Here is a 12,634-nt window from a genome sequence, read left to right as displayed (position 1 = left end):
TAACTGTGATAAATACAGACTGTTCATGTATTAAGTTAGAGACTCCTCAGACGATAATGTTTGTAAGCGTTTGACGCGTCTCTCTTATTTGCAAATAATAATAAATGGTTAAATTGTGCCAAGGGGAATTTTGTCCCTGTTCCTACTCCTTTAAGTGTCGATCTTTTCTCCTCTCTTATTCTCCTCATCCTTGCTCCTGTCTTCTTTACCCATCTTACTCTCCCCCTCTCCTCGTCTCTCCCTCTACTCCTTTCAACCTATTCTTGTCACTTCCTCTCCCTCTTGTCTTCTTTTCCTCTAGATCTTTCTCTACTCCCCCTTTCCTCTCCTCTTCTACTCCTCTCCTTTAACCCACTCCTTGTCTACCCTTCCGCTAATTTCTTTCTCTCCTCATCTCTCACTCTCCTCCTCTCCAGCTCCCCTATCCTCCTCTCCTGTATCCCTCTCCTCTGTTCTTTTCTTGTACTTATTCTCTTCTGTTCCTCCCCTTTTTGTGTCCTCTCCTCTCTTTCTGTCCTCCTCTCTTCCTCTTCCCCTCTGCGTCTCCTCTTCACCTCCACTCTTCCTCTCCACACTTTAATTTGTTTGGCCCCTGTCCCTCTCCCCTGCTCTCCTCCTCTCTTCATCTCCCTTTCATCCTGTCTTCCTCTCCCAATGTCCACATCTACATTCTGTCTTCTCCTATTTTCTGCTACTACTCTTTCTCTACTCCTCTTTTCTTCTCCCCCTCTACTCCTCTCCTCTCGCCCTCTCATATTATTTCCTTCTGCTCCTCTCTTACTCTCCCTATAGCTCATTTCCCTTCCTCTTTCCTCCTCTCTTCAACTCCTCTATTCTCCTCTCCTGTGTCCTCCTCATCCTGTCTTTCTTTTCACTTAAATGAAACCTTCCTCCCTCCTCTCATCTCCTCCTCTCTTTCTCCCCTCCTCAACATCCTAAGGCTTAAAGAAGTTCATAACTTGCTGATTTAGGAGTAACTCTTAAAAAGAAAATGGGCGGGTCAGTCATAACTTTAGGACTCCTAAATGTTTGGCCTAAGAGTAATTCACAAAGTGTTTTAGTGCTAAAACCAGCTCCTAAATCTGTGAAAAGTTAGGAGTAGTCAAGAGGACACCTAAGTCACTAAGACCAAATCACAAACAATCCTAAAATGGCTGCTGCCGGCAATCCACCTCGTAATCAGGTTGTCGTTTTAGAAACATTGGTAACCCTTCAAATTACAGGCCGTTACTTACAGGGTAGTTCCCACCTAACTATGTAGTAACAAGAATGTAAGTACGTGGTAAGAATGGGTAGTTATGAAGGAACAATGTAGGTGTTACGTGTACTTGTGAACGAAGAACAATACTACTACAAAACAACTTAGTAAACAGATAAAAAAACTATTATGAAAGTATATAATTGTCCTTATTCGTGCTTATGCATTTACCATTTAAATGTGACTTTATTAATTATTTTATTGCAAGTTTGCTCGCAGAATTAAGGATTTAAGAGAAAAGAAAGATGATCCACATTTCTTTGCTTTGCGCAAAATCTCACCGCCAACACACGCTTTGGGCAATCAGTTCTTGCCAAACCAAAAGCTGCGTTGACATCAATCACAGATGTATGAATTGATTATAGATGCGTGTTACAAATCAAGCCACAGAAGCTCTTACCCAGTGAGCAATTGATGGCGGCTCTTTGACGGCCACCAGCTTTTCTCGCCATTGCTTACCATATTTTCTTCCTCGAACTAATGGCCATTTTCCACTGCATGGTACCGGCTCAACTACTCGCCTGTAGCCTCGACTTTAATCGGTTCATGGGGGACACTTCTTTACTGTGTTTAAACACTGCCGTGTCCGTAGGTGGCGCTGTAGCGAATGTGATTTGCACGTAAGGCAAGACAATCACCATTTTGGAAGCTAGGAATCCCACGTTCTAGTAATGTGAAAACTGGATCATTTTTATGACTTGGTTCTTTAACTCTCATTCAGGGAAAGGAACAACCCTTTTTCAAAGGGTGTAAGGTATAAGCTATATGCTCTGAATTGAACAATACAACATGTGGATTATGACATTGTTTTACTACAATTTGATGAACTCCCGAAATAAAATGAAGATCAAGATTTTTTTGGACATCTGACTGGAAATTATTGAACGCGGAGTCGCCTACATAGCGATGATGAGTTCTGTTCTGCGTAATTATAAATAACTAAGTGTTGTTAGGTTACTGAGTAAGAACTTCATGACTTTTTTGTATTAAACAATGCCCTTTTGCAATATTCTATTAACATTAAAATTCTTTAGTCAAAGTCACTGGTAGCTGACCCCCAGTTCTTAACCATTGGTGGGAAAACAAGTTATAGAAACTAATCTGTTCTTCATTCACTTATCCGGTATTGGGTCGTGGGGGCAGCAGCTCCAGCAGGGGACCCCAAACTTCCCTTTCCCGAGCCACATTTGCCAGCTCTGACTGGGGGATCCCGAGGCGCTCCCAGGCCAGTGTCAAAATATAATCTCTCCACCTAGTCCTGGGCCTACCCCGAGGTCTCCTCCCAGCTGGACGTGCATGGAACACCTCCCTAGGGAGACGTTCTGGGGGCATCCTTACCTGATGCCCGAACCACCTCAACTGGCTCCTTTCGATGCAGAGGAGCAGCAGCTCTACTCCGAGTTCCTCACGGATGACTGAGCTTCTCACCCTATCCCTAAGGGAGAAGCCAGCCACCCATTTCAGCCGCTTGTACTCGTGATCTTGTTCTTTCGGTCATGACCCAGCCTTCATGACCATAGGTGAGGGTAGGAACGAAAATTGACCGGTATATCGAGAGCTTTGCCTTCCGGCTCAGCTCTCTTTTCATCACAACGGTGCGGTAAAGTGAATGCAATACCGCCCCTGCTGCTCCGATTCTCCGGCCAATCTCCCACTCCATTGTCCCCTCACTCGCGAACAAGACCCCGAAATACTTGAACTCCTTTACTTGGGGTAACGCCTCATTCCCTACCCGGAGGAGGCACTCCATCGGCTTCCTGATGAGAACCATGGCCTCAGATTTAGACGTGCTAATCCTCATCCCAACCGCTTCGCACTCGGCTGCGAACCGGTCCAGTGAGTGCTGAAGGTCACAGACTGATGATGACATGTATGACTTTTACTCAAATAAATATGCTGTAGGTATGGTGACATGTCTACTACACTAATGTAATCTGTAAGTAGTATAAAAAAATAGGACAGACCATACAACACTTTGTGCTGGCTTGTCTCACAACCTTCGCTGTTGTTTCTGCACCTTTTTTTATTTCAAAATTGCAGATCAACATCAGATCTGGAGTCATTCCAAAACCACATCCTGATGTATGCAAGAAAGAGATTTGCTTTCTTACCACCTGTGAATGAGGCGAGGACCATTCTGGCAGCGTTAGACTACAAACACCACAGAGAACAGCCAGCCAACAAAGGTGCAGATGGCACCAAGATGTGTTGTGTGCACTTTTGTATGTTTACTGAAAATGTGAAAAGTTTCATGGGACAAGGACACAGTGTTAGCACTAGATAACGTTTATTATTAACCTTTTCACGCGTGAGTTTCAAATATGCCTTAACGGCCCCCCAGAGTGAGTTCAGCACTCACTCAGAGTTCCAGAATTTGATTGTGACGTCACAAAACATTTAATCTGCAGCTTCCCAAAAACACCACGCTGCTTACTAGTTATGCATCTAATTTTTTATTTAAATTATATTAACAAACTTCTACAGGTAGTAACTGTTAAAAATGTATATTGAATAATTATGAACCAATCTTAAAAATGCTGTCCTATTTCTAAAAATCGCAGCGAGAAAGATACTGAAACGCTTCACTTGTTGTATCAATAAAACATACGCAATCTATCAGGCAATAGGTGGTGTGTAAATAGTTTTACGTAATTATTCAGAAGCTCTCAAAAAATTATAGATTCCGATTCTTGCATTTAGTAATGGACAAATGCGATCAGTGAAAAGGTAGATTTTTGAAGATTACGAGCTTTTTTCTCAACAAAAGTAGTGCTGTAATACTGTTTTAGTTTGCGCCATCGGTTTGCTACTAGATTTGCCAATTGAACTATTGTGCGTGAACCCTACCAAAACAAACTGACTGGATTAACCCCACGTTAGCTACATGCATTGAGTGGCGTTCAGACGGTTGACATGAAGTCACTTTGCCAGGTAAGGAACACTAAATACATTGCATTGCAAGCTTCTCTTTTTGACTCAAATTCAAAGAGCTGCAAAGAGCTGGTTTATGTGTAACTGTAGCTAGCTAGCAAACGTCAGCTAACCGCTAGCAAACGTCAGCTAACCGCTAGCAAACGTCAGCTAACCGCTAGCAAACGTCAGCTAACCGCTAGCAAACGTCAGCTAACCGCTAGCAAACGTCAGCTAACCGCTAGCTAACAAAGTTTGACCTGTAATGCAGTGCAGCTAAAATGAAGATCATAGTTTTCCCAGGATGGCAAATCTGTCCGAAAGACTGGCAAATGTAAATGATCATCAGGTCTTAGAGTTACTCACATTTCTTTATCTTTGATTGATAAAAAGCATAGCAGCACCCTCAACAGGTAACGTAACTTGAAAGTTTTTACACAATGATTTTGACAGGTTGTCAGCTCTTTCAGGAAATGGTTAGATGCTCTATAGTAGTCGCTAATATAATTCGTTTTTGCGTATTATGTTTATTGTAGAAAATCTAACTTCTAGTGTTGGCTACCTGTTGGTACGTAAGTAACACTTTTTTATGCTTGCTACCTGGTTAATAACATAGTGTGGTCTTGAAACAATTACAATCAGGAAATTAAGTTATAAACGCTGTTTGAGCTAAATGTGAGTAAATAACAGCGCGGTCTGACCAGCCATTGTTACGTCACTCGTACCTAGGCGTTCTAATGATGCGTTCTAAACAATACGTTCTAATCACACCGGTGTGATCGTACGCTTCAGGGACCACTCTAGACTGATCACACCGGTGTGATCGTACGCGTCAAAGGGTTAAACCATTATTTGAGTCTGTATGAATATCGCTTTAAAAATGTAAGTTAAGCAGGTAACACAGTGGAGGAATGAGAACATTCATACAACAGGTACACAAGACTGTACAAGAAGTCAAGGAGCTGGGGTGTGTGTGTTGTGAAGAAGGAGACGTACAGCTACTGTAAGAAGTTAATGTTTCATATAGGATCTGTCTCAATCATTGTGAAAGCTTTCACCAATCTATCTAAATTACGTTCAGTATAAGCCTAGAATAACATGTTCCAATTGAAACAGTTATGTGGTTTTCATTACTGTCAGATATGAAACCATGCTTCCTACCTATAATGCTCAGAGACAGTACAACCTTTGAGCAACAACAAGATGTTCCAGTATGCAATAACAACTAGAGATAACCAAGAGGAAAAGGACATGTGTGTTATGTCTACTGAACGCTGTGCTTCTAAATAAAAACGAGTCCACCCATGGAGAAGGGTGAGTGGCTGAGTTGAATCCTACAGGCAGGCTCGTTCCTGGCTCAGTGGAGATCAACGGCTCTCTCCCTTCTGCAGAAGTGACTTCTAAAACGTCTTTCTGACTCTTGGTGTGGTTCTTTCTCATTAGACAAATTAGACTATATAGAAGTTTGGTGAACTGAACCCAACATTAATTGGTGCCGAAACCCGGGATCCGATACCTGCCCGTCGGGGCGACGGAGGAACAACAGGTCATTAAACCTGCCGGCAGCCCCGCCGACCTTCACGGAGGGGGACCACCTAGGTGTTGATCCGCGGCCGTCCCGAGGGACAGTGAAGGATCCCGTCGAACCAGGACCTCACCGGGAGACAGAAAAACGGTAAAAGTTTTCGTTATCTTTTAGAAAAAAGTAGTGAGTCGTGTGGAAACCACTAAGAAACTGTATTCGTGGGTTAGATAAAAAGCGTGTCAGGGATACGTTGTCTAGGTCTGGGACCTGGTGGAGAAATCAGGGATTTCCAGCCAACCTAAACGACAGTCGTGGGTTAGATTAAAAACGTGTCAGGGATACGTTGTCTAGGTCTGGGACCTGGTGGGGAATCGGGGATTTCCAACCAACCTAAACGCTGAGATCTGGGATTTTCGTGGAGAGACAGTAAATGGTGGATTCGATAGGATTCACTATAAACAAGATAAGAACCTTTTATTGAATTAAAGTTAAAATTAGAAGGGACGTCCCAGGTAAGTAAATGCAATTATAGTATTACATAATGGGGCAATGTAATGAGAAAATGTTAACCACAGATGAAAAATACATGCGCAAGAATCACCCGGGTGCCATAACGTATATAGGAGAATGGAAAAAACATTTTGATTTTTCAGGCAACTTTAAATTAGAAGAACTGCAGTTCATTAGGCGAAATTTGCAAAGTAAGGAAATTTTAAGCAAGGGAAGAAGATGGGAAAAAATCCAAGCCCAATTAACGGCAATAGCTGTGTGGATAGAACAAGCAAAGAAGAGGGAACAATGCAGGGAGGAGAAGAAGCGGAAAGCAGAAAAAGCATTGGTGGGGTTGGCCAACATCAAGCCTGATGAAGAAACAGGAAGTAGAGCAACACAACGAGTGCCAGGGCCCCCTCCCCAAGGTGCCGATGGGGCGGGCCCTGGAGAAGAAAAAGAGGATGTTCTATCCCAACCAACCTCACAGACACCAATGGGAGAGGAGCAAAAGGAGGGGCGAAAGAGATTAGTCACCAGATACCAGAAAAAGAATAGGAGGGGGAAAGAAGAGTCGGAGGATGAAGAGAGTGGGGAAGAAACTGGGGCACTCTTACCCAAACCCCAAAAGAAAGGGATATATCCATGCCTGACTGAATTGGCAGGGGCCTATCCCTTAGTCCAGGTGGCAAACCCACACTATGGTCTAGATGGTGACATGGATAGAGCCATCCAGGTGTTCCGCCCATGGACTGATGCTGAATGCATTGAGGCATGTAAGGGGCTGGGAAACGTGACTGAAGACCCAGAAGCTTGGGGAAACAACCTGAAGCTGCTATGTCAGTCGTATGGACTGAATGGAAGGGAAGTGGAAAAAGCGTGTAAAGCTTCCCTGGGACACAACTGGGCCCGAGTGAGGGGAACCTTCGAGGGGATGGGACCAAACAGACTGCCAACCCCACAAGGTGATCAACTGAATGCGCAAGTAGAAGGCATATGTGCGAGAGCCACCGCCCTCTGGAGACCCAGACCAGACTATGGGAAAATACATAGCACACGTCAGAAAGAGGGGGAAGACCCATACGAATTCAGAACAAGGCTCGAGGAGGTATTCCGAGTCCACAGTGGACTGGTAAACGACGGAGGGGACAATGGACCTTATCAGGTAAATTTAAGACAACATCTGATGAGCAACATGCGTCCATGTGTCCGGGATTTTATCACTAAACACTGTGTTGGACACCGTACGCTGAATACACCCCAACTACTAGAGTGGGCCTCACATGCCGAACAGGTCCAGAAGAGAAAGGCAGGGAAGGGTGGGGTCATGGCAGTGGCCTCAGCCCTAGCCGCGCTAACCACTGAAGAAGGGGAAGAAGGGGAAGTGTATTATCAACAGAGACAAAAGAGGGATCGAGGCCCGGGGAACCAAAGAGGAGACAATAAAGGAGAGGGACAACAACGAGATGATAGATGCTATATCTGTGGAAAAAGGGGACATTACTCAAGGGATTGCACAGAACCGCTGAGACCACGAAGACAAAACCGGAATAAGGGTCGGGATGGACGGGAAGAGAGGCGATCCCCGCATGAACAGGGACGCGAAACCCCGTACAACCCTGACTACCAGGACTGACGCCAGGATGTAGAGGAAAACAGGGGAGATGCCTCGCAACATCAAGAGGGACCACTAGAAATTTTAGATTTAACCCAAATAGGTATGGCACATAGTGATGATAAACCCTATTATACATTAACAATAGGGCCTCAAGAGACCCCTGTTAAATTCCTCTGTGATTCGGGCGCAGACAGGTCTGTACTCAGGGATAAGGTCCCAGGAATAACACCAGGAAATAAATTGATCACAGTTATAGCCGCAGGTGGCCAACATTCAGTACTACGATACTCAAAGGAAACCACATTCGTGGATGAGGACGGAGAAAGACATGAAGGGATATTTGTACTGAGCCCCCAGTGTCCAGTAAACCTCCTGGGGCGAGACCTGATGACAAAGATGAAAATATGCCTCATTGTGACCGAACAGGGGATGGTACCAAGAAAGGAGGGACGGCTGGATGACATTCTCCTATTGGAGGGATCAGGAACGCCCATGAAATGTTATACACTGGACCTGGTAGAACAGGGACCTGGGTCGGTCACCACCGCCCTGAAAGAACGGACCAAAGACAACCCAGGGGAAGAACAGAACGAATGGCCCTTACATGTCACCATTCGTTTTGGGGACCAGTATGATGACCAAGAACATTTCAAACAACGATTTCTCCGATCTCCACCACAAAAGGTTCAACTGAGATATCTATACTCAACCCAAAAGGGAGCAACATGGGCGTCAGCTAACTTGAGTAGGGAAATGGACGCACTGAGGAGAATGCCATTTGGAAATGGGCCCCATGTGTCACTCAAGAAGACATACAATCTCACCTGGAAAGATGTCGGACTTGTGGCGGGAAGAGCTGAACAAATTCCGGAAACCTGCTGGAAATTCATGGGGCCCAGGCAACAAATAACCGACACCCCAGGGGGTTGGATAAAACGGATTGTTCTGAATTGGACTACGACAGCTACCACAACAAGCCACATAATGGAATGACAAAGTCCTTGTATCTTATATTCAGCTGAAGATTTTCCTGGGGTCCCTACCACGCTGTGGGCCAAGTCTAAAACTGATGTGGGACTAATGACAACGGCCAAACCAGTAGAAATAACACCCAAATCATCTTACAGACCTAGGATACGACAATACCCCCTGAAGCCAGATGCAATTGCAGGAATCGCACCAGTAATCTCTGACATGGCAAAAGCTACTGTACTGGTGGAAGACCCAACATGTGAATGCAATACACCCATTTTCCCAGTAAAAAAGGCAGATTCAGGAGCATGGAGGCTGGTGCAAGACCTGAGAGGTGTGAATGCAGCAGTAAAATCAAGAGCCCCGTGCGTCCCCGACCCACATACATTGTTAAACAGTTTGAAACCCCACCAAAAGTTTTTCACCGTGGTGGATTTGAGTAACGCTTTCTTCTCCATTCCATTGCATCCTGATGCCAGACATTGGTTTGGTTTCACCTTTAATGGGAAGAAATACACCTACACCCGACTTCCCCAAGGCTACTGTGAAAGCCCTACTATCTTCAGCCAAGAAATTGAAGCATGTTTGAGCTTACATGATACCAAACCAACCTCCCAGATCCTAGTTTATGTCGATGATATACTACTAGCCAGTCCATCAGAACAGGAGAACAAGGAAGAAGCCATCAAACTATTAAAACATTTAGCCAACACGGGAAATAAAGCCTCACTGAAAAAAGTGCAGTTTTGTCAAGAGGAAGTGGTATTTTTAGGACATCAAATCTTACACAAAGGGCAACAACTCACAAATGCCCGGAAAGTGGCCGTGCAGAATTGCCCAAAGGCAAACACCAAGAAACACATGATGGCCTTTTTGGGACTGACTAATTACTGCCGCTCATGGATTCCAAACTATGCAAAGATCACCCAACCATTACTGGAACTCATCTACACCACAGAAATGGCAATGAAAGATAACATCATCTGGAATCCAGAAGGCACCGAAGCTTTCGAAATATTGAAGAACCAGATAGCATCGGCAGGAGTACTGGCCATACCGGACTATGCAAAATTGTTCATCCAAACAGTGGACTATAAAGGCAAGTTCATGACTTCGGTCCTGCTCCAATCGTTCGGCACAAAACTAAGACCTGTAGCTTTCTACTCCAAAAGACTGGATCCAGTGGCGGCAGCCTTACCACCCTGTGTAGGCGCAGTTTGTGCTGCGGCCTTGGCAATCCAAGCCTCAGCCGAAGTGGTGTTATTCCACCCATTTACTCTCCGAGTCCCTCATGCCGTCGATATGTTAATAACGTGCACCAAGATGTCATTCATGTCACCGGCTCGACACTTGGCAGTATCAGCTATACTGTTGTCACAACCACATCTGACTATTGAGCGATGCACTACTTTGAACCCGGCCACCCTTTTACCGACAGCTGAAGATGGAGACCCGCATGAGTGCATGGAACGAACTGAGAAGTGCTGCAAGCCGAGACCAGATTTGAAAGATGTAGCCCTGCCTGGAGCAGACCAGGTTTTTGTGGATGGGTCTGCGTCCAAATCAGCAACGGGAAAGAACCAAGTGGGATATGCAGTAGTTACACTAGAAAAGACGCTAAAGGCTGAACGACTACCATCAAATCTCTCGGCACAGGCAGCAGAGATAATTGCATTAACGGAAGCATGCATCTTATATGCAGGAAAAGAGGTATCCATCTACACTGACAGCCAGTATGCCCATTCAACCATACACGTCTACGCTGCACAGTGGGCAAGAAGAGGCATGACCACCTCCACCGGCAGACCCGTGGAACATGCGGAGTTACTCATAAAGCTGTTAGTAACTATACAGCTTCCAAGAGCATTGGCCGTGGTAAAATGTAAGGCACACACGAAGGGGACAGATGATGTAAGCAAGGGGAATGCATTGGCCGACGCTGCAGCGAAATTGGCAGCCCTGACACACCCGATCATGATCAGCATGGTGGGACAACACACCACTGGAGAACATTGGATGGTAGGACGGCAGATAGGGAGGGGTGATTCAGGTGTGGTCTACATGACTGAACCCATACAAGACCCATTCCACGCATCTCCAGGACTAAACTCTTATTTAAAAAAAATTTGTAGACAGTGTTTGATTTGCTGTAAGCACAACCCTCAAGGTAACATAAGGCCAAAACGGGGCAGATGTCCTAGCGGTACTTACCCTTTTGAAATCATACACATGGACTTCATAGAATTAACAAGTAGCACAAATAAATACAAATACTGTCTAGTGTTAATAGATACGTTCTCCAAATGGGTAGAGATAGTCCCAGTTAAGAAAGCAGACGCATTGACAGTAGCCAAAGCCATCTGTAAAGAAATTGTTCCAAATCATGGTATCCCGAGAGTAATTTGGAGTGATAATGGGACTCATTTTGTAAACGAAATCATACAGAACATGAGTCAACATTTAGGAATTACATTAAAAAATCACTGTTCATACCACCCCCAAAGTGCAGGGTTGGTCGAGCGTACAAACGGGACTAACAAGCTAAGGCTTAGGAAAACCATGGAACAAACAAATAAAACATGGCCGGAATGTCTGCCGTTAGTCAAAATGTACATGAGAATAGTACCAAACACAATGGGCCTGACACCTTTCGAGATAGTAAACGGGAGACCTTTCACATTACCGTTGTGGGAGGGGGAACCATGGCAGGAGAATGAGGGGGAATTGGACCCATTGACAGAATGGATGTGCAAAATGTTTAGAGAAAAGAGTGTGCAAAATGCCAGTAACTTGCCAGTCTCCTTGTCTTCTCTTCCACAGGCTCTCCTGAAACCGGGTGACGAAATCCTGATAAAGGTCATCAAAAGGAAGTCCTGGGCGACACCCAAGTGGGAAGGACCGTTCCGAGTACTCATTACCACCCCAACTGCGGTAAAAATCGCAGAACGAAGCACCTGGATACATCAGTCCCAGTGCAAGAAGTTGACACCAGACGCTGCCCTTGAGTAAGTGGGAAGACGGACGGTATCAAAACCCTTGTCCGCCGAAGAAACCAACAGACACTCACTCACCAGCCACAGGGAAAAACCACAGGGAATCAAGAGGAATGATGACATCATTATACGCCGCCACCTTCCTCTTGGTGATCGGGACATCAGGAACCTGGGGAAAGCCATGGTATACCCCTGCAAACATGCCCCTCGGATGGGTGGACGGAGAATGCCCAGCGCCAGGGAATGCCATTGTGCCAGTATACTGTGCGCCGCAAGGAAATGGGCCAACCACCTTTACTGTACCATTGTTGAGTTTGAAGAATTGGGGAGCATCACAACTGGGGTCGTATTACGTGGGGTATGACTGGTATTCTCTAAATTGTGACACCACTGGGTATTGGGCAAACGATTGGGAACACGTCCATATGCATACGGCCTACCCCAACCACAAAAACCAAACAGAGGCTTGGGAAGTGGCTAAAGGAACAAAGCAGGTGATGAAGGTATTATCGGGTCTCACCATCCAGGACAATGTTTTGAACATGCAGATAGTGCCAGTGACCGTAGGCTGCATAGACCTTTACCTTAGACCGGACGTCTCAGGGAAGGACCCATGGTTCCCCATTACGGTATGTATAACACCACCAAAATAGAGGCCATGGTACGGTCCAGTGATCCATATCTGAAACCCGAGATAAAACAACAGATGAAGGTTGAGAAAACTTCCGGGGGAACTGAGTCAATTAAGAATGAGGGAAAAGACCTATTCGGAAACTGGCTAGACCAAGAAACCGACCCCGAGCATCCTTTTTCCTCAAATGTGTGGTACAGGTACGCCACCTGGGTAGCCCGACAGACCCATAAGGACC

General features: G+C 45.3%; 1 long non-coding RNA gene across 1 annotated transcript; it reads left to right on the top strand.

The window, feature by feature from the left end:
• The first annotated feature begins 5,601 nt into the window (after window positions 1-5,601).
• Window positions 5,602-11,851, top strand: LOC117595302. Its single transcript, XR_004576499.1, has 2 exons — window positions 5,602-6,205; window positions 11,593-11,851. It is a non-coding gene; the product is annotated as an uncharacterized LOC117595302 (long non-coding RNA).
• Window positions 11,852-12,634: the final 783 nt, after the last annotated feature.

The sequence above is a fragment of the Esox lucius genome, chromosome 11, assembly GCF_011004845.1.
Source record: "Esox lucius isolate fEsoLuc1 chromosome 11, fEsoLuc1.pri, whole genome shotgun sequence".
Taxonomy (NCBI): Eukaryota; Metazoa; Chordata; class Actinopteri; order Esociformes; family Esocidae; genus Esox; species Esox lucius.
The sequence above is the reverse complement of the archived record's forward strand: the minus strand, read 5'-3'. Positions and strand labels throughout refer to the sequence as shown.